General features: G+C 42.6%; 1 long non-coding RNA gene across 3 annotated transcripts; it reads right to left on the bottom strand.

Annotated features, from left to right (window-relative positions):
- Positions 1-1,008: 1,008 nt before the first annotated feature.
- On the bottom strand, positions 1,009-22,541 carry LOC142066301 (uncharacterized). 3 transcript variants are annotated; one of them, XR_012663665.1, is made up of 5 exons: positions 21,003-22,541; positions 6,535-6,971; positions 5,689-5,832; positions 3,093-3,227; positions 1,009-2,012 (listed from the first exon to the last, which is right to left on the bottom strand). It is a non-coding gene; the product is annotated as an uncharacterized LOC142066301 (long non-coding RNA). The 3 variants fall into 3 exon arrangements; XR_012663667.1 differs by having other exon boundaries at positions 3,093-3,223; XR_012663666.1 differs by lacking the exon at positions 21,003-22,541 and adding an exon at positions 7,077-7,355.
- Between the last annotated feature and the right edge of the window lie 3 nt (positions 22,542-22,544).

The raw sequence follows: 22,544 nt of genomic DNA, 5'->3' as shown, positions 1-22,544 counted from the left end.
CACCCCTCACATCTTAGGAAGATATCTGAATTTCCTGCTCATCCTGTCTGAACAGGGAAGGCTCCTGAGAAGTTGAATATTTTATGGATTTGAGAATTTTTCTGATTGGAAAGGCTTTAATCCCACACCTACACCACCCACCTCTGGTATTAAGTTACAGATATATAGGCCGCTTCAGTGAAAGCAAACTGGACCGGTTAGAGGCTTATACAACAGGCAGCATTGATGTTTGTTTTCATGAAAGCAGAGGATAGTGCTTCCCAGCTGCAGGGGAAAAGGGGGAAGAAAATAATGCCTTTAACTGTTTTAATACAATAGATATAGATGGGACCAGGCCAAAACCCAGGGAGGCACCCCAGAGATTTAGCATGCAAGTACGGGAAGTTTAGACCCAAAGGTTTGGGTTCGTTTCTCATCTTTCTAATGGGGAGGTGGGGTGGGGAGAGAAGAAGAAATATCAGACCATGCCAGACATTTTGATATTTAAAATCCAACTCTGATTTTAAAGCCCATCTGTAGCTGGAATATTTTTAATGCACTTATCTCAAGCAACACACAATTAACAGCTTACTTGAGGAAGGCCTGGCTATAAAGGTACCTAATGAAGCTGGAGACGCCCATTACCATGTGGATATTAATATTTGAGACAGTCTAGCTCTTCCTTGAGCACAATGGCATTTGAAAACACGTGGATGTATAAAAGACAGCATTACTTGGCCTGCAAGTTGGATCAGAGAGCACCAGAACAGCTTATTTTGACAATACCCGCACGCAAGAATTGATTTATTGCTGGTAGTGCTTTGTTTTATTTTGCCTATAGCGAACGTCAGAGTACTAGATGATTTCTTGATAGATAGCTAGCTGTGGGGACTCATTTTGCCTTTTTCTTGTCGTGGTAGTTAACTCTTTACTGATGTTGTTTTAAACAATACATTGGTATTGATGCCATACAAAATATTAATCATCTGGTTAAAAATAAAAGAGAATACCCTGGGGAAAGAGAGGCCTGACAGAGATAAATGTGATTTATTAACATAATAAAACAGGAGTGTAGTAAATCATGCAAAATAAGCATCATTATTTGGTTGAGAATGAGAAAACCAGAATATGGAGTGTTCAGTGCTAGCCTACCCACTTTATTCAACCTGGCTTAGTAGGAACAGGAAATTCTAGCTAAATTCATAACACCTAGTTTTATGAAGGACTTCCTACTGGAGGAAAACATATTTTTTCTCAACTTTAGAGGTGACCCTGAAAATGAACTGCTCTCACAAGTGTCAGGCGAGGGTAGGAGCTTTGCATCCTCACTATATCCAGGCACACTCGTTCACATTATGGTGTGCGTGCATGGATGGGGACTGGCTGACTTGCTCTTCACTACATCTGAATTTACAAGAGCTAATATATGTATTAATTCAAGTATTTAACTACTCGCTGGTTTGCTATAATAATCTCTTGAAAGAAACAGACTTAGTAATAAGGAAAACTGAAGTTATTTGTGACTTAAGTAAAAGGAGTTTAGATTAAAGAGGAAGCCTGGATGCCCTTCAAACTGTGGCACAATACAACAGCTATGTAAATAAACTTCTGAGAGCAGCTCCAAGCCATTCAAGTGAAGATATTTTTCCTTACGATACATTCAAGCCTTTTGAAGTAAGTTTCCAACTGTTTAACGACCAAAGTTGTTCATTCAAAGAGGCAAACACGAAAACTCGACCAAAGCAGAAAGTACAATGTGCCTTTTCTTTGAAAATTTCTATATAGAAAGGATGCTTTATTTAGAGGATTCAGGAAGTTGAAGCGTTGCCTTCTATCAGCTCGCGACCACAGAGCGAGCATCAGGAAGCGCACAAAAATGAACTTACTATTCCTACGTGGAACAAGTGCCAACGGTTGCACCAAGTTCGCTTTCAACCTTGCAGAACTCACTGCCAGCCCCTGCAGACTTGTTAATCAGGCTGTGTCTCCTGGGGTTTCTTTTCTGCCTGGCCGCCTAAAACTGAAGCCTTTCCCTGCAAAATAAAGAGAGAGACATATCTTGTTTGCATTTTCTTTTCTGCTGGTTGTCATGAGACTTAGGAAGGTTTAAACCTGAAAACACAGGGGGGAAAAGTGAGTTATCTTCATAGAAGGAAATAAATAAAAAAAAAATAGCCTCCTTTTCAGTCCTAGCCCTCTCCTAACCATGACCTATGCAACTGAAGAATCAGCAGACCCGTAGAGTATGATGGCTGTAATTACAAAGCAATTGTGTTTTGAGTCCTGCCATTAGTTCCATATTACCAGCTGACCCTATGGCAGCGGTCACCGTGTGGATACAGTGTGGTTAACATGCAGCAGTTCTTTAAAATAGTTATATATTTTAAATCATACAAGCAATGCTGAACATTGATTGATATATCTCACTGAAACTCAATATCTTCATTTCAGAGTAAAAAAATTGCAAAAGTTTTGTGCAGATTACCACAATGAAGTGTAAGAAAAGCAACAGCTCTAGTAAGAAGCCTTAATGCAGTTATATTTGCAAGCTGGATGAAGTGGCAATAGTTAGTATTCCTAAAGAATACAGCTAATGTATTAAAAAAAGTGAATAATCTCTGTAACTGCAGTATAGCTGCAATTTAATTGCAGTCATGGAGCTTGAAAAGCCTACCTGAGGAATATCTCCCTACCTTTCTTAATTTTATCACACAGAGCATCAGGAAAGATGTTTCAAACCTGTGGAAGCTTTGCACTTTAGGCCCGCTTAAAAAGCCTTGTGCTTTCTTCTGATCAACAATTTTTTTTTCTTATTGAAAAGCTTTTACTAAAATTAAATACTGCTCTTTTTTTGCAGGAAATCTCTCTTTTCACTAGCATACTTGCCATGTTACTCTTTAGACAGAAAAAGAAAAAAAAAAAAGGGCTGGGCCAGCTTTTTAGGGTGTTTTTGTTTGTTTTGGTTTTGACTACATTAAAAATTACCAGAGGAGAAACACAACTTCAATTCGTTTTGCTCAAGGAGCTGTCACTAGGCCCATCCTTCCTGGGCCACAGAAGCATTTCTAACATTCGGGATGAAGTGTGCTGTCCTTTCTGGTCTGCGGTAGTACCTGCTGGTGAGCGCATCTCCGGGGGTACAGCTGGGTTTAGGCACGGAGGCGGTGGGGAAAGCAGCTTTTCTCAGGAGACCCAGTCTTTCCTCGTGACAGCAGGGGCCACAGATCTTCATCTTGGGCCTATTCTGGCTTTCAGATGGGCAAAATAGAGTGAAAATAACATGTTAGGAAGTTGAACACGAGTCAACAAGTTTTGGGTAGTCGGCCCTGCATTTCCGGAGAAGTCATTTAGGGAGGCCTGGAGGCATTAAAACCCAGTTAAAGAATACTTCCTCTCACTCACCCCTCTCTAAAAGCACACCCAAATATCTGATGTTTCTCAGAAATATGTTGGGAAGGAAAAATTAGAGATCAAGAAGGGTTTATTTTTCCTATTGATTACTGTGTCTGGAGAACTATTTGATAGGGAGGTACAAGAAATCCTCCTTGACAGTCTCAGCCCACCATGCCCTCACCTCTGATCAGCAGTGATGCATCTGGATTGGATCCTTCCAAAGTCTCTTCTACTTTTACCTGTCCTAAATGCAGATTACTTTCCAGGATATTATGGAATGATTTAATTAGCGCAACCAGATGATGGGGCTGGGATTCCCAGTAGGCAGAAAATGTCTTTGAGGACAAACATGGACCAAGATTTGAGGTTCGCACCACCAATGTTTCAAAAGGATTTCATGCCTAGATGAAGGAAGTGCCTTACATGGGAGGTGTTTGCAATGGATTTCTGTCATCTCAGCCCAGTTGTGCCCAGGAAGTAAGAGCTTGAATAAGAATGGATTCATTAGAAACAGGGTGGATTTTTTTTTTTTATTAATACAGAATTATGGACATCATCAACACACTGGTGCACTTTTGGATTCTCAGACTGGAGTTTCTCTCTTCTTACCAGTCCAGAATGCAGTGGATTGAAACTCAACATGCTTTCAGACAAAATTTGTATCCTGAACTGCTACATTTACCTGGAATTTAGAAAAACAACAAAAAAAATCCTGCACACTAATTACATGGAAATCCCTGAAGTGCTTTTTCATTTAGGAATGCCTCGTGCATTTACCTCTTTCGCCCACCATGCATCAATATTTGACATTGCGCTAATGGTGTAAGTCATGAGTCATGAAAAAGCTGATACCCAAGAAGTCTGCATTAAGTTCATGCCTTGTCCCTGAGGAGTTGGGGTTTTTTTGTTTGGGTTTGTTTTGGGTTTTTTGTTTGTTTTTTTTTTTTTTATGGTGGGGTTTTTCTTTTTTAGTATGTTATTCATTTGGGTGTCTGCCTTAAATACTTTAAAAGGTAGGATAACACAACTGAATCATGGAAGGCTGAGACATGCAATTACATATCCCCTAGCATCATAATATTTAAATTGGTAAGCCATGTGCACACCTAAAGAAATCCCTGTTTTAATACTATACAAAAACTGAATCGGTGAAATAACCTCTTATTTCTCTGTAGCCCTTGCAAGATGCTTTGCATCTTAGTAATAGTTGAACTTAGAAATGTGGACACGTTTAGGAAATTAGATTTTAACTAATCTGTACGCAACCGCAAAGGAGTGCATTAAAAAAGCAGAATCATTACTCATCATTTCCATTTTGTCAATCTAAAAGGAAAAGTTAGCAGCAGATAAAATATTCTACTAGTGAAATGGGCTTTTAAGAGGCACAGAAGAAATGCATATTGTTAGCATGTCATAGGCACAGAAACTAATAAGAACAAAATTTTGAAATGCATACAGATACACTTAGCACTGCACTTGGCATTATCTCCTCAGTGCACTGCAATAACATTAAATTGTTGATTGAAAACAGACGGGAAACATAAGTCAAGCCTGCCAGCGACATCAGCACAATTAGCACCTCTGTTTCACAACCATGGCTCCACCTGTGGGAACTGCTATCTTTTCAGTGGCAGGGACATAAGTAAGCAAACAAAGGCGATGTCATGCTTGTTGCATGCTTGTTATTCAACAGCTGCAAGTGCTAAGAACATGCTCACAAGATGCATGTGGAGCAGGACTGCATCATATCAGGGCACAGGCTGGATGGAGATTCACCCATAGGTTTACTAGAGATGTAGCATTTTAATGAGAAAATAAGAGCGTAAAGGCAACAAGACGACCTGAAAAGAAAAAGTTGGTTTCTACCAATTTTCTCATCACAATGCAATTTGCTGTCTGACATCTAGGAGAAAAACATACTTCCTGTGGCAACCAAAGCCTCTAGAAAGCCCCTGAACTGCACCTCTGCCAGGTGGGGCCATGTGGCAGCTGTCCGATAAAGCAAAAGGGGAACAGGCAACTGCTTCCACAGATGCAGCAGAATGGAGCAGAGCGAAGATACTGAAGTGATGAACCATTCTCCAAGACTGAGAAGGTGGCAGATGATTTGGTTCATCCTTGGTGTCATTTCTACCACAGTAACATGATACATGAAAAAGCAAAACTAAACCAACATTCCTGCAGCATGCCAGAGACTGTGATGAAACCCCCTCTCCCCAGTACGTGCTGCCAAGCCACCGCTGATGTGCAGCACAACTGTGCCCCAAGCTTTCATTTAATCCTCGCTCATCTCTTCCTGCTTATTACCCTTGTTACCTCACTCTTTTCAGTCTCATCAACAGCTGCAAGGCCACTCCATCCTTCCATGGCAGGGACAGGTAATGTCTGTCTGCTGCTGCTTCCTGATGTCCTTTGTTTCTCCTTTTCAGCCCCTGGCTCGTGCACACCACCTACGAACATCTGGGAGCACAGAGGATTTTGGAAGCAGTGGAGAAAAGAAGCCCTCCCCCAGCAGCAAGAATCTTTCAGTGTATTTTGATAGATAAAAGTTTCCTCTTGGCTATCTCATCTGAAAAACTGGTTTATCCCCCATTGCCACAGTACATAAGCACCATATTAGAGAACATATCTTGACAACCTCCATTTAAGAAAGCAAAGTATTGCCTGAGTAGAGCGCAGCACAGGTGAGGAATGGAAGAACTGAGATATCCGAGAAGATATTTATAAATTTAGCCACTGAGAAGCAGGCATTTAGGAAGATTTATTTATTTTTGTGAACCAGCTGAGCTGTAGAAGCATTTGCAGAGAACAACGAGACACTGGTGCTTAACTTGTCTATCTACCTTTGAGAAGTCTGAGAGGTTCCTACCTGAGTCTCAAATGCTATTGAAAAGAGCATTACGTGATGTCTTCAAAGGCAGTGACAAGGCACAGTGGTGTTGTCTCCAAGTCCCAAGTTGGTGCTCGAACAACGAGGAAATCCCCGCACGAGGAAATCAGCTGGATCTCGTACTTTAAATACCAGCGATAGAACAGGGAGCTGGTGCAGGGGTGGGGGGGAGGAGTGTTTTATTTTAAACTCATCCCATAGAAAGAGAGAATGCACACTTGACTGACTGGTGTAGTCCTCTAAAGACAAAATCAAATTATTAGTGTTCTTACCACAGATCTTCCACATCCAGTTGCAGTGTCTATTCTTCGTCACAAATGCTCAGAAACCCTGCAGAGTCAGAGACAGACAGCCCAGAATGAACAGGCTATGACGGGTCAGGGACAGGATGTTTCTCCATGCTAAATATTCCCCCAACAAGTTACGTATGTGGTGCAGAACCACAGGAGGAGCGCAGGGATTGCTGTGGTTTATTCTGTGTTACAGGTTTTCAATTTGATTTCTACAGCTAGCGTAGAAGTATGATACTTCTCTTGATGCTTAGGTTCAGAAAGCTTATATTACAAGGTAGCAAACCCTGCTGAAAGGCTGTCATACACATGGCAGAGAATGTCCTCCTTTATGCATGAGGTGCAGTGTTGGCTCAGCCAGGACTTGGAGAAGTTCAGTGTTTCCAGTGTACCAGCAGGTACACACAGCTCTCCTCTCCCTGTAAAAAGAAATCATAGGTTATTGTGCAGAGAAAGGAAACTTGTTGCTTTTCTTCAGGTGCCAAACTAATAATTGGTATTTATTCTTCAGAGTGCTGTAATACCTTGGAGCCCTTGGCAGTCATTACAATCCCAGCATGCTGCACACTGTGCAGAGAGACCAGGCAGCAATTTAGCCTTTACATACGACTTCAGGTAAGGGCTAGGAAAGAAAAATGAAAAATTGGTGGTCAAGAGCACATGTTGTTTAGTCCCTGAAATGAAGAAGAAATTTTACCATTTTCAATGGGCTTTTATTCAGGTTGCTCATCTGGGTGTGGTGCCTACTGGTCTATCTCAGAGACCCACGTGCACGCACACACGCAGCCTCATCTGCTGACAAATTTCTTTACACCATCACACATCAGTTTACTGGTTGCAAAGGGGATAATTTATGTACCCTGATGAAAATCAGTGAACTTGCTACAAAATTCTTACGTGTACTTCCAGAAAAATACCAGTGTATCAGTAACATACAACAATGTTAACGGCAGAGAGAGATATCCCCAAAAATGAAAAGTACGATTCAAATTAAGGGGAACACCCAGCAAAAAAAAGGAGCTGGCTTATGTGTTTCTAACGAAGTTAAAGATTAAGGGGAAAGACCATAAACAGAGAGCAAGAGGAATCATGTATGGTTTGTATTGCGTGTGCAATTAGCTGACTGTGTATTGCATAAAGCTCAGAGTACACCAACTACAGCAGGGAGCTCTTGGATGCTCTTGACTAGTAGCAAATCAGCTACATTTCATTATTTCCCACTGATGCTCTTACTGGAAGTATATTCAACTCATTCTTAAACAAAGTCTTTCCTGTACCCAAATGGCAAACAAATCACTGATTAACTGGAGAGATAGCATACCCAGATGATTTGCATCTATCTAACTGCACCTCAAGTCATATAATTATGCGTTGTAACACCACTGTGAAGGGCTTGAACTAAAATTCCCCAAAGACAAAGCTCGTAATTGCTGCAAAATGAGATTACTAATTTATTTTTTAGTATTACCCCCCGAGGGGTGTTGTGATGCCTGAAGGTCCCCAGTCTCCAAACCAGGAGTAAATTAAACTCTAGCCTTATCCACATTATTTTGTGTTTACTGGGTTTTTTCCCCCCCATGTGCATGGGACTGCTTTCAGCCCATAGCTATAGAAACCAAGGGGCAGACAAGGCCAGAATCAGAGTGATAACCCCTAAGCCCTCATTGCTCAGCCTTCACAGTGAGATGCAACAAACAAATGCACTGTGGACAACTGCACTCCTGGCACCAGGGTTTGCATCCCAACCCACCAGCTCTGCAGCACAGGTCCTCGCTACTAGACCTGCAGAGCGTTACCATTTCTGCATCCACAAAGGACTCACCTCTGCGCTTCCTCCCAAGAGCACCGGGGGTAAGACAACAACTCCAAACCTGTATAAAGGCAATGGCAGGTAGGATAGGCAAGTTGTGACTGCTCTTCAACAAGCTTAAAAATTATATTTATGTGACAGTTATTTGGGAGAGGGAAGCATTACTAGTCATAGCTTGGATTTGAGACAGGAAAAAAGTGAAGCAAATATGACTTGGATTGGAAAATAATTTGGCTTGCGGCACTTTTTTTTGGAGCATTTATTGATGATCGTTCAAAAACATTTGTTTGTAACTGCTGCACATCCCTAAAAGCACTCTGTGGTAAATAAGTCTCCCACTGCACTGACCACCTTCAGCAATGCATTTGAGGAGCCACCTGCCAGCCTCTGCCTCAGATTTGCTGCCCAGTCCACCCCAAAACACTTGGCCTTAAACATGGGAAAAAGAGGGAGAGAAAGAAAGCTCTAACTCCCAGCTGGTGAATACTCCTAATGTTGACAAGGTCCAAATAATTGCATTCCCCATGCTCAGTTATGTTTATTTGCTACCTGCTGAACAGATGGGAGTCCTACAATTGCAAACATATATATAAGAAATCTCTTGAAAAACAGATCCAAGGACTGCCTCAGAATGAAGCCCCCTCTTCCTTCCCAGCTCCCACAAGCTGGCCTGTCTCTGACCAGTCCAAAATTAGAGGTTGAGGTGTCTAGCAACAGGAATCCCCTCCAACTTGTATTTGCCCTGGGGTGAAGAGACAAATGAGATTTCTTCCAGCCTTTCCTCAAATTGCTCCTGCCAGGGAGCTGCCCTGGGCTGCAGCCAGCTAAACCCTTGGAAGAGGGGGAACATCCTTTCCAGACCCTCTAATAGTACAGTCCCAATGCTCAGCAATAGTCAAAGTTGTGCAGGGGTTGTTAATGGTTGACACTTTTCCTGTTAGGACAAAAAAATAAGGAGCAAACCAGGCAGTGGCTGTATTCCACTGCCTAAAACCAATGTTGGCCCAGATGTCATGGAAGGGTCCAGTTCTGTCCCTCTGCTCCAGAATGATATATTAGAACGTGAAAAGGTTCAAAGAAGGGCAACAGTGGTAAACCAGCGTCCATTAAAAACAAAAACCCCAAATAAAAATGCCAAAGCCTACAACAAAACACACTAAGTGCACAAACGTTCTCCAATAGCCTACCACACCAGGACTGGCATGCGGAGAGTTTCCAGGGACTGATGTTTGTCCCTCTCTGCTAATGCAACTAAGAGGTGCAGAGCAAAGCCACAGAAAGGAGCCACACACACAATAATCAGAAGCACGTGGTCCTTTGCACAACAGGCAGCGCGTCTGCAGAGCTCCTTCCCCCAGGATGTCGTGCAATGCCAAAAGTTTATATGGGTCCATGGGGAGACTGGAAAAGTTCACAGAAATTAACCGAAAAATGGTTGTAAACAGACACACCTTATATAGCTCATGGGTTTCCTGAATTACCTCGAGGAAGCATCACTGCATACCTACCTTGTTCTTGCTTCTCTGCAGGTATCCACATCTGGCCATTGCTAGGGGAGAGGATCCTGAGCCAAATGAATCACCAGCCTGAGCTGGTGTCACCGTTCTTGCATTCCTGTCACTACTGAAGAAAATGGCTAAACTTCAACTGTTTTTAACAATTCTGGTCTTAAAGCCATTCAACTTGCTTAGAAAGGCTAAGTTTGTAAAGCAAGTTACAAAAAATTTGGCATGCAGCTTGCAAAGCAAAGACAACTACCATCATCATAACTTGCCCAAAGGAAATCCCACCAAATAAACACTATATATAAATGGAGAGATAGTCTTATTGCTACTAGCAGACAGAGTTCTTCCTTGGGATTTGTCCTCAGCCCCAGCTGAAGCCTGGGAGAAAGCAGTCAGGCTCTGCAGTGTTGTTGAGCATTTTTGCACAGTGGGATTCAGGCTGCTTTGTAACCTTCATGCCAAATTTTGCTCTCCATTTGCACCCCATTGGCTTTCATCTGGGTTGTCTCCTTGCTTAAAAAACTAACCCAACACACACAGGTTTTCAGCTGCATAAGAAAAGCTTCCCACAGTAGAGCTTTCTTTGGGGCTGTCAAAGGTGGCGTCCTATTCCAAGGGCTGGATGTGAGCAAACACTGGAGCGTCTCATCATTGCCTGTAACACCACAAACGAGAAACAAAGTGACGCCAAGGGCTGTGGCCTGCCAGCTCCCGAAACAAACCTGAAGCCTCAGATGTGCCGTGGGAAGAACTGCCTCATGAATTTTGGATGTGTATATAAAACGGATCTCTGAAAGCAGAGCAATCCCCACCACCACTCCCAGCAAACCTCAGTCAGACAAAACTTTCCTTCATGCTTGAGTTGGAATTTAGCCAGAGCCAAGACCAATGAATCTCATTTCTTGTTGTTTGAATAAGGAGAAGCACTGCTGATATCCTGGCAGGGCGACTTTGCCTGCCCTGCCTGCTCTTATGTCACAGGAACCAGCTGTAGAGACAAGATGTTTCGCTCAGATCGTTTTCTGTAATTACCTAGACTATCTCTTGTTTACCTTGGTGGAAACACTGATATACGCAGGGCATGGAGTGTGCACCTCTGTTTTACCTGCACTGGCAAAAACACACAGAGTGAAGATTGAGAGATTAAAAAGAAAGCTTTTTCAGCATTCTGGCTGAGCTGCTCTGGAAACCCTAGGAATTTGGGAGCAAGGATGTGCATAGACAGGTCTGGAGCGGTTCAAGCAGCTGCTGACTTTGCCAGCTCATCTTCCAGCTGCACCAAGCCAAGAGGGAGGATGCAACATAGAACATCATCAGCCTCCTTTAAAAAAGGGGGTGATGAAACGAAGCACAGCATGGTTACCCTGCTGCAGAGCGGCTCCTCAACAAGCACAGCTCTTGAAAGCCAGCGTCACAAACGGGGGACTGAGGAATCTGTTTTCTACCATGCTGGGGTTGCAGTTTCCGGCTTGGGTAAGGAGAGGTCCTTCCCTCACCCACCAGCAGGTTCTCTTCAAAGGTGTGAGCTGCTGAATTATTTTCAGAGTCATTTTGTCCTGTAAGCAGTACCTGGATTAGCTGTGCTGCATACGGTCATTTGCAGACCTGTTTTACCTCCAGTTATCCCCAGGAGATCATGGAGTCCCTGGTTTGGAGCAGCATACGTTTGCAGCCCTGATACCTGCCCAGCAGCGGTTTGGCCTAGTGGAAGAGCTCAGGATTTACATCCCGATGCCCAACAGAGAAGCAACTCCACCATTTGTTTTAATGATAACTGTCTAAAGATTGCTTGGGGGATCTCTGGGAGCTCTCCAGCTGCACTGAAAAGTGAGGAGAAAGCGGAACAGGGGGTGCTTCTTGCTCAGCACATGCCTGGCCTTCTCCAGCCCACCGGTCCCATCGGCTCACCCACCTCTGAATTTAGTTGCTACAGTCCTGGTCAGTCCTTGTATGGGCCATGCCAGGGCATGAGAGGTGGGGGCCTCTTCTTGGTGTCTCACATGCCTATGCTCTGCTACTGTATGTTGGTGAGGCAAAACTACTGTGCTCATCCTTTATCATGGAAGGTGCTGTAATGGGGCATATCAAGGAGACATAGCTAGACTTTAATCAGACTCTGTCATTCAAAACCAAAAATACAGTTAGCGAAACAGCAAGGCTTCAACCCTTCTTTATCTGCCTATACTCAGGTGGGAGAAGGGAAAGGTTGCACAGGAACTTCTGTAAAAGCACAAAGGGAATTTTTACAAGATCATTTCTGAGGTTCAAAAATTCGCTTAATTTTACAAGACGCTTTGTTCCCCAGGTACAAGTAGCTGGTATTATTTAAATCGCTGTATACTTAGAAAGAAAACACTTTTTCTAGCTAAAGCCCAAGTTATCTCAGGATAAAAGTTACAGAAACACAGACTAGGACCATAGCCTCTGCTGAGCCACTGCGATGTTTGACTCTTCCAGTCTCTGTCCATTTTGCCTACCCTTTCTTAGTGTAGTTTCCATGGTCTCATCACTTACCCATTTTCCATCCTCTGTGACCACTGGAGTTTTCCCTCTCCCTTCTCTGCTCCTGGGCTTGCTCCTACACAGGCAAAACCACCAGCCAGGCTACAGCAGATCAAAAGATCCGAGCTGTCAGTATTCAAACTGTCTCCAAAGCAGATAAAAGCGGTTTGCCTGTACTCTAACTGCGGAGACAGTGAAAGGCAGTTTTCCCACGCAGCAGTGCATTAGAAGAGTCACTGACAACATGAACAAGACAGCAGAAAAAACTGATCCGTCTTACAATGGCAACTTCACTATTTTTCACCCTTTTCTGGTAAATCCCAGTTGGGAGACAAAAATAAACATCATTGGAGAAAAAGTCTTCAAAAGCATAAAACCAGCACAGAGCCTACAGTAGCTCCTTAAGCTCTCAAAATAAAGTTTTTTGTTTACAGGTGTCAAATTCCCAAGGACAAATATCCACCTCACTTATAATTTTCTTTCCTGAACTGTAATTTATCTACTGAAAACAGAGATTAATTCCCATGCGTATCAACTCTCTGAAAAAAAAAAATATGTTTTCCTCCTCCTTTTCTAAGAGAAGAGCCAATACCAAGGATTTCAGATTCTGTTTTTTCACCCACTGTAAGAAACAAAAACCTTAGGTCTGAAGACCACCAAGCTCTAACGAAAGATACTGGATTTCCAACATTGCATCCGAGACAACTCTTAAAAGTCTTTTTGAGGGAACACATCCAACACCAGGATGACCTGTGTTAAAGAAAGAATACTATGTGAGCAAATAAGTACTTTTCTCTCTTTGCAAGAGAGCCTGACACAGAAATGCATTACAGAAATTGTTGTGGGGTTAGTTTTGTGGTTTTTTTTTTTTTGGGGGGGGGGGGGGGGGGGAGGGGGGGGGAGGGGGGAGGGGGAGGTTGGGTTGTTGTTGTTTTTGGTTTTTTAAACCTATGCTCCAAAGTTGACACTACCTTGTCATCCTAAGACTTGATACCCCTTGCTGTTCCTGGCAAAATGAGCCACTTAAAATGCAGTTGGACCCCTCCAGAAATAAGCATAAACTGCTTCCCTGATCCTCCTTACCAGGAGACTCTTGAACACTCTTACTCTTTCCTTAGGTTACTTTGACAATAGCTCCTTTGCTTGAGGCCACATTGGGCTGGTTTTCAGGGTATGGCCATCTGGTAAGAAAAATAAATTGTTATGTTGCTCTGATTACCAAGTAGAATAGTAAAGGGATGTAGACTGAAAAAATAAACCATACTTTCAAAAGAAATAAAAGCTACTCCATGACACACTCAAATATTTGTAACCACCCACCTCCAATGCCACTCTGCAACAACTTAGGGCTGCAAAAATATTCTGAGGGAGAGGACAAAAAAAAAAAGTTATCAGCAGGAATTCTGTTAATTGTCACTGAAAGCCTTTCGTTAAATCATTTCCTGTCCTCCAAATCCAGCTGGAAGCATTCACCAGCGAGAAGGCGAACACACAATCGCACAGCCCTGCTGCTCGCTGCCAGACAAACGGAGGAAACTGCGTCCTATCATAAATCTGTCAGTCATGTACCAAATGGGTATCATGAGGGCTGGGTTTTTCTTCCCCCTCAGTTATCACTTGGCACACATAGAGAAGCAGAGTCTGGAGATAAACTGTTTGTATTGTAGGCTTTTTTCAGTGGTCTAGTCCCACAAATTCAACCTCTCGCAGACCCAGAGCAGTGAAAGAGGCCGATCCATCGAGGAGGGAATCAGAGGGAGCTCGGGACTTGCCCATAGCCTTCCTCTGCTGCTGGTCTGCAGGGTGAGCTTAGAAGATTTCTCCTTTAAAAAAAAACAACAAACAAAAAAACCTACCCAACAACAAAAAGCCCACCCTACAAAAACACAAATCCAAATAAAACCAAACAGTCCAATAATACTGCCCTTCTTTTTAGGTGCTTTCAGTGGATGAGCTAATGATCAACGATATCAAGAAGTATGATGTTTATTTAATGCAAGCTGATCATTGTTGTTTTGATATGTCCAGGCATATTCAAGAAATAGGGAATTAGGTAGAAACAAAATAAACTAAGAAAACATCTGTGAGTTTCAGTAGCAGAACCATACCCAGACTTCTTTCTCCATACAGTTGGTCCTGAAAAAAAAGTCAACATTTGCCCGGCGGCCTGGTGCTCGATTACATGTAAACAGAGGAACAGCCACAAAGTCAACCAGTCCTGGTGAAGTCCACAGGACAGACCAGGGGTCAGAAGGGAAATGGAGACACCAAGAGGTAAATGGCAGGAGCTACAAAGGAATTTGGGGAGGTCTGGAGGCCATTTGGCATGTGGACAAGGGGAGTCTGAGCCAGGGGTGGGCAGCAAAGTGCGAGGAAAGCCCGTGGGTGTGGAAAGAGTCCTTTAGGCAAACATTTTGGATGCTGGAGGTTGCTAGGCAGGGTCTGGGTGGGTGCCCAACAACAGGCACCCAAAAAAAATAATCACTGAAATGCTTTGCTGGTCCCTGCCAGGGGCAACTCAGGCAAAGGCAAACACTGGCAGCCGAGGCAGGATTGAAACCCAGCTCTCCTGGCTCCCAGTCCAGCACCCAGCCAGGAGGCTGCAGTGGTACTCTCACCCTGCTTACAAAAGGAAACAACAGTGAAATCTGTTACCATGGCAGCTTTTAGAGTGGTGACTGTTGCAGGAACAAACATTGTGTATGCAAATAAAAGCATCCAGGCACAACAGCCCGCAAAAAAAAAAAAAAAAAAGAAAAAATTATAGCAAATAGCCAGACTAATATTTGCAAAAATAAGAGCCTGAAGTAAGGCTCCTAGATCCATTGCTAAGTCTTTAAATGAACAGTTTTGTTTCCAGAAGCTCCGTAGATCTGCAAGAGAAGAACTTCAACTTTTCCTAAAAATGTATCTAGTTTATCTGGTGCCTCATCAGAGCATCAAAACCTACTGTTGAGGTCTGGCTTTGAAAATGCAGCCCCACAAAGGCTGCTGCTGTCTTTTTATAAGAGCAGTTACTAAGCTCAGCTAAAAGCTTTTTGCATTATTTCGTGCATAATTTCATTTCAAGCAAGAAGCATTTATACAAATGAAATTGTTTTGGTTTTCTCCCATCCCCCCAAGTTCAACACAATTTATAGTCTGAGGTCAATTCTTATTGTGCTGCACCTCACTCTTTGCACAACAGCATAGGGTAGACATGGGTCACAGAAGGCTTCTTGGCCTCATCTTACATTCAAAGAAAACTCCACCAACTAATGGGTACAAATTGTGCTTCTGTTTGGAGGAAATCCCTTACTGGGGAGCTAAGAATGTGTCAGAGGTGCTGTGCAAGGCTGCAGTGCATTGACAGACCTGTAAAGGAATGTGCATGCACAGCGTTTTCCCCCAGTATACTTGACTCCAGCTCTGTCACTTTCCTGAGTGTTAAATTCACTCAAAACCTCAAGAGCTGCTTTTCCCCCACCCCACTCTTTTCCCCCCTATGACACTGACAAGCCTCAATAAAGACCCTTGAACATGAACCCCAACATGAGTCACACACATGTTTACCAGGGTCTTGGAGCATGTCTCAACCCAGTCTAAAGTCTGACAAATTGTTTTCTCTTTAATTTCTAGCTTATTAAATATTTAGGCATTATATTCAATCCCCTATTGAAAGTCCTGGCTTCATCACTGATAAGTAATATGACTCCTCAGAGACATGAAAGCAGACTCATGGCTATCTCTCCATAGAGGCCTCAATAACTCCGCAACCATTGGTTTCACACAAACCCAAGACAACGCTTTTCCTGGGCTCTGGTTTTCTAGGCAACACCTGATTGCACCTACAACAGGGAGAAGACTGGCATAAACTGAAGAAAAGTGGGGCAGAAACTGAATCCCAGAGGTAACTGTAGGCCACCCCAATTGAAAGAGAGCTGTCAACGTAGTCATTAAATCAAGAAGGAACAGAAATACTACTTCTACTGTGACTATGATAGTATCTCCTTTATTTTAAGGAGAAAAGTATTTTAAAGCGATATTGCACCTTTCCCCCCACCTTTTGGTGCTTCTTTGTAACAGAGGCAGCCTAACATGTTTTGTTGAAGATACACATTTTTATTCTGCTCAAGTGTTCTTAGAAATAGCAGGACCAGCTTGCCCAGACAGCCCTGAGGGATGCAGAAAACCAGTAGCCTTTTTAAAAAAAGAAGGCTTCCAGGAACTAACCTTCCACCTTGGCGCCATGAGGAAACAAAGCCTGTGTAACTGCAGCTTGCCTGTCCCCTCTGAGAACCTGATCCTCAGCCCCAGCCAAAAATGTCTGACCCCGTTGTTAGCCAGTTTAGAGCATTTGGAAGAGGAGCGGAACTTAAGGATGCCTTGAAAATTATGTTCTTTCAAGTTTTTTTGAAAACTAGAAGTTGGGTAGAGGACAGAAATCCAAAAGCGTGCCCTCACTGAGGGAGGGGAAAGCCAAAATCAGCCCTGCTCGGCTCCTCACTGCTCTTCCCCATGGACGATGTGGCAGAGACTGAAGTTGAGATCATTAAGAGAGACAAAAGGGAACTGCAGAAAAACCTGAAGGAAACCAGACTCCATTAGCTCTACTGCTCAGACAGCAATTTGTTTAGTTAATTGCCAAAGTAAAACAAACATAGAAAGAAAAACATCTGGGAAGAAAAACTGTAAGAGGGATCTGGCTGTAAATCTGCTTCCTATCCCCCATCAGTCAACAACCTCTCAGTTTCTGCAACACAAGAAAGGCACAGAGGTTTCAGTTGTTATTTGTTTGGTTTTTATAAAGAGCACTTTAGGACCCACTTTAAACAACAAACAGGGTTGAAGGAGGGCAAACAGACCAATTGCCCCATTTTCAACACTTCTGAACCCAGCTAAGGGTGACGGAGGTGCACTGCACACCCTAAACCCAGCGAGCCTCTCGTGCACCGGGCAACGTTGCCGTCTCCTCTGCGTCTTTCTCGTTACTTTGAGGCAGGGCTGAATTAATTCTCCTTATGAGAAAGATCCACATCTGATCACAGGAAATGTGATTCTTCCTTCTTTCCAGCAAAGCAGATAGGAACCATCTCACATAAAGACAGAGCAATGGCAACAGCATCTGCCTTAGTGGAGGGACAGAGCTGGATTTAACAGAGAGCTTTGAGCCAGATTTGGGGCTGGTGCCAGGGGAAGGGAGCCCTGTCCCAAACTGTCACATCGGCGAAGAGCAAGGCTAAACTGAGCCCATTGAGCAAGACAAAAAACATTATGAGGTTATTATAGCAACTTGTTTGAAAATCTGCTGTGGGAAGCCAGTAACGCTGGCTGAATGCAAAAGCTGAGCCCAGGAGCTGCAGCAGGCACCATAAATAAGGTTCTGTCAGCGTGCCCATTATAAACCTTGTGTTCCTTGTTTGGTACATAACCCACTCCCTTAAAAAAAAAAAATAAAAATAAATAATCACACAAGGCTGGAACTTGGCACACCAGACTCCATCCTGCCCCGGTGTTTGTACAAACCTCAGCTCTGCTGAGGCTCCTCCATCCGACAAAAAAAAAAAAAAAAAAAAAAAAAAAAGGGCAGGGCAGGGGGTGAAAAGGACTACATTGCCAAAATATTTCAGTCAGTAGCTCCATGTGGCATGAAGGACAGCTTAGAGTAATATCAGCTGATAGGATTTCTAAAATCCCTTTTGAAGTGATGGCTGGTGTAAAGCCAGAAGTCTTGCTTTATGGGCAGCTCTAGCACCACCTCCCACCTCCCTTCCCGCAGAGCGCAGCATTAAAAACAAAATCTTCCTACAACAGAGCATCTTTATTCAAGCCCGTCTAGTGACCTTTTCCTTATTAAATAGCTAATAACTTAGAAAAGGCCAAAATTTAATATCATTTCAACTTTTATCAAAATATGACCTTTCATCAAAAAAAAAGGAAACTTTGAATTCAATCTGTTTTCCTCATTTTCAAAGGAGTTGAAATGCAAAACAAAAAATGGCACTTTAAAAAGTGAAATCATTGAAGTAAATTCTTTCTTCTTAGTTTTTAACTCTCCCTAGGGAAAAAAATCTAGGATGAAATAGTGAGGACTTGCCTGAGCCAGAAAGTTTTATCTGCTAGATATATAGCTGTAACTATGCAAGTGCCTGAGTCGTTTTACTACAACCTCTTCCAGCTCAGTTTAAAAAGTTTGCAATGTCATAAGCTAAGCTTTTAAGAGGAAAAGAAAGCCATAATTCAAAAACAAAATATCCTTGTAGCAAAAGAAGAGGGTTCACAAGGGTAGTTAAAACCAAATTTAACCATGGTATAAATTCATACCTTGGCTTTCATGTTTAAACTTTCCCACGTAGACAATTTCTTAGAGGAAACATAAGGGTTTGGGAGGGAAGCAAGGTGGGAAGTGGAAATACTTTCCCAGTACAAAGCGGAATGGGAACTAGAAGCAAGTAAAAACAAGGTTTAAGAAGCTTTCCCTCAGATGTCGTTCCTTTGTCCTTTCTGCTCTTTCCTCTGTTCTTTTTAAAGTAAGAAAAAAAGAAAGAAAACCTGAGGCAGCAGCTCAAAGATAAACATCAGCATGTTTAAAATCTATAAAATTATGGAATTTTTTTTTTTAATTTTGAAGTAAGAAAAGGCATGAAAAGAAACCCAACTCTTTTTCTGACACTTATCACAGATACCAAAATTTTACTTTCTTCATAATTTGTAGGAAGCCACACTAGACATCTGCCATTTGACCCCACTGAATAGGCAAGGAGGGAAGCGAAACCTCAGTGATGACACTGGACTTCCTCCGTATCAAAAATAAAGTGTGCATCCCGGCTTTAACACAGCCCTACCTGTGGATAAGGAGTGAGCTGTTAAAAGTGACCCTACTTAAGAAGAGCAGGGTAAAATGAACACTTCTTGGAAATTAGTGTGTCTTGTGCCCTGAGACTTTTTATCCCTGTGCAGAAAGGGTGCGTTAGCATGATTCCACTAGTTCTGGCTGGCCTGTTATACAGCAGCGACATCGGTTTAGATACGCAGGAGCATACAGGCTCCTTTCTTCCATCATGTGCATTTATGTCTTTCCCAACACCCGGTTACCAGGTTTCTGCCTTCCAGAAATGGACAAAATGCTTATTGCAACAGTCCAAACAAAAACTTCTCCCATATTCTGGGTAAGACTCAATGCACCAACAGCCAATTTGCAGGCGTATATCTATGTTACATGGTATGTTACTATGTTACATCTATGTTACTAGGCAACTCCAACGCAAGAGCATTTTCCTGGAATATAAGAGAAATCAAAAGGAAAAAGGTGGAAAACTCCTATACTGAACAATTCAGTATAAAATGTCCTACCACCAGACTTCCTGTTATGTCAAACCAAACCATTCTGAAACTGCCTGGCAAGTTATGAAGGTGTGGACTCCAGGGCTGTCAGCACTGCCAGTTTCAGACATTCAAAAAAAAATAATGAATCAGACCTCCTAAGAGAACCCGAAATATTATTTTTAAGTCACCTTCTGCTTGCCGAGTTTTCTGGGGATACTGGAAAAATATCTAGATTTCCTTTGCAGCAGAGAAGGCGGCTGGAATATCAACATGTCTTAAAAGGAAGTTAAAATTGCTTGATTCCAGGCGCTGGGACTTCAAGAGGTATAAAAAACAACCTCATTGAAGAAAGTTGGCTTTGTGGTGGAGGCCATAAAACTCAACCATTCTAGGCTATTTTGGATGTTGCAGGAGACCCTAAACCCCTTCAAGCAGACTTGCTAAGCATTGCAGCAAAGTATTGGCCATTTCCTCCCCCCTTCCTCTAAGCAAGAGTGACATGAGTGTGCCTTAGGCGGGGGCAGCACGGAGAGGCAGGATGGTCGCGATTTCCATTTTACAAGCTTGTGTTTCCCCTCCCTTGTTTGATCACAGAGTGTCTTGAAAAAAGAAAATAAAAAAACACACAACAAACAAAAAAAACAAACACAAAGAAAGAAGATAGGGTCTCCTTCAGTTGTGTCCTTTGCTGTTGCAGATAAAAATTTAGGGGCGGTTTTTTTCCAGTTTCAGAATCATAACTGTGTAAATGTAGTACAGACTCATAGGAAGAAGACTGTCTTAAGCTAGAAGTGAAGCACGATAAGTAAGCCATTTTTGTCATTACAGTTACTTACGGGTGCTCCAAAAAGAACCCGCCTGATTCAGGTGAGTTTTGGATTACGCTTACCCACTTTTATCTATGTACCTGGTTCAACTGAGTCTGGTCATGAAATCACATGAGAAAAGTTATTCCACAAAAATTCTGATATTTCTTGGTTCGGGTTGGGAAATAAATACTTTAAGCCTGGAGTCCTTGTTTCTGTATCAGCTACATTTTTTCACAAGTTTTCCTGCATTTAGCCATAGAGCGGCATTTTAGATAGTGTCTGGTTTTATCAAAAGGCATTTACCCAACAGACTGCCACAAGCCTCTGCTGCAATTTAGCTAGAAAATTTAATTATGAGCTCAGTAATTGTACTACAGCAAGAATTACAGCAAGTCTCCAGAGAAGTTTTAAAAAAAAATCTAATTACTTTAAGCTTCCCTAGCACATTCCTGCAAAGTTTTAGTAAGTTTATATCCAGAGCACCAGGATAGCACACAACGTGGAAATATTCTGCCTCACCTGACGCTCCAGAGCAAATACGACATTTGCTGCTGTCAAAGCCAGTAGGTCAAAAGTTACAAAGGAGGGATCCAAATAGGTGAAATGCTCACTGGCATTTCCCCACCTGAAATGGAGGTGGGTCCGTGAGCTTTGGACCCCTGAACTGGGGCAGGCGTTGCACTTCCGGAGGTGGTTTTGACTGCTTTCAGCTCACAGCAACCAAGGGATCTCAGAGAGTTCCCATCATTTTAGAGCACACTGATGATTCATACATGGTTACACGGCAATATTTACTAAGCTCTCAGGAGGCAAATTCATTAGAAGAGATTAGTCAGCTGTCAAGCACCCGTTCCCTTGCATAAGAATTATATTCCCTAAATAAAAGTTTTCATCTCCAACTTGAACTTCCACCCTACCACCTACTCGCTCTTTTCATAATCAGTGAATGAGGACATGCCATTATGTTTTTAGAGACTGCAGAAGAAAGGAACATGGGAGACACTGACAACAAAAAAATGGAGATTTGAGTGCTGCAACTTGTTTCTCAGGGTAACTGAGCAAAATCAAATACACACAACTTTTTGATTTATTCAGAGCCAATCACAGCTGCAACGGAAGCAGACTTAGCTGGATACGGATTCATCCCTGTTCAATAGCAGCCAACAACCTCAAGCACATTCAGGTTTTCTGTTTTTTCCAGAGTATACTTCCAGTAGGACACACTGCAGGCTCTCATAAACCACTCTGTTTCAGGAGATACCACACAATTTCTGTCTTTACATATGACTTCTTAGGAGCATCGATTTACATTATCATTTCTCGCTCTATCCAAAGCATACCCCACTCATCACTAAAACGGAAGGGATCTGCGCTATGGAGCATGACAGAAAGCTTGGCAACTACTAGAAAGCACACTGCGAACACATCCACAAACAGAAGGAAGAAAATACTTGTTAAAAACCAGCAGAGCAAGACCTCATTCCTAGATAGATAGCCATTGATTTTTAGAGGCAATGCAAAGAAGGCAGTGGTTTTCAAGACATCCTGCTGCAAGAGCTGTAATGAGAAAGGAGTACTCACTGCACTGCTTCTGCAGTGATCTGAGTCCAAAAGACTGTTCATGCTTTTCCAGCTGTATCACTTGGTTTAGTAAATGTTGTTGCTGCTGCCTACAAGTATTGTCGTCTTGTGTGCTTTTAAATAAAGCTATCCTAAGCAGGACAGACCAAGCATATTTTATGCCCTTCTCATCTAGAGGTTGGAAGCCACTCACAGGTTTGAGCGCCCCACACCTGCAGGAAGTATTTTACTACTTATTATTGCTTTTGTCTCCTCTTGAAAAAGCAGCATCAAATGTAGAAAGCCAGAAGTCCAGCCCTTGATGCTAAGAAACAAAGGATATTGACTCTCAGTCTGTCTTTGCCCTCACAATTTACTTGCCATATGCCATACTCACCTTTCCCTTTGCTACCACTATGCCACAGAATCCTGGCAGGTCAGGTTACTGTGCTGTTTATCAGGCTCTTCTCTAAGCCATATGTTGAAGGCCCCCTTGATGAG

The sequence above is a fragment of the Phalacrocorax aristotelis genome, chromosome 1 (genome assembly GCF_949628215.1).
Source record: "Phalacrocorax aristotelis chromosome 1, bGulAri2.1, whole genome shotgun sequence".
Taxonomy (NCBI): domain Eukaryota; kingdom Metazoa; phylum Chordata; class Aves; order Suliformes; family Phalacrocoracidae; genus Phalacrocorax; species Phalacrocorax aristotelis.
Note: the sequence above shows the minus strand (reverse complement) of the source record. Positions and strands in the feature narration are given on the sequence as shown.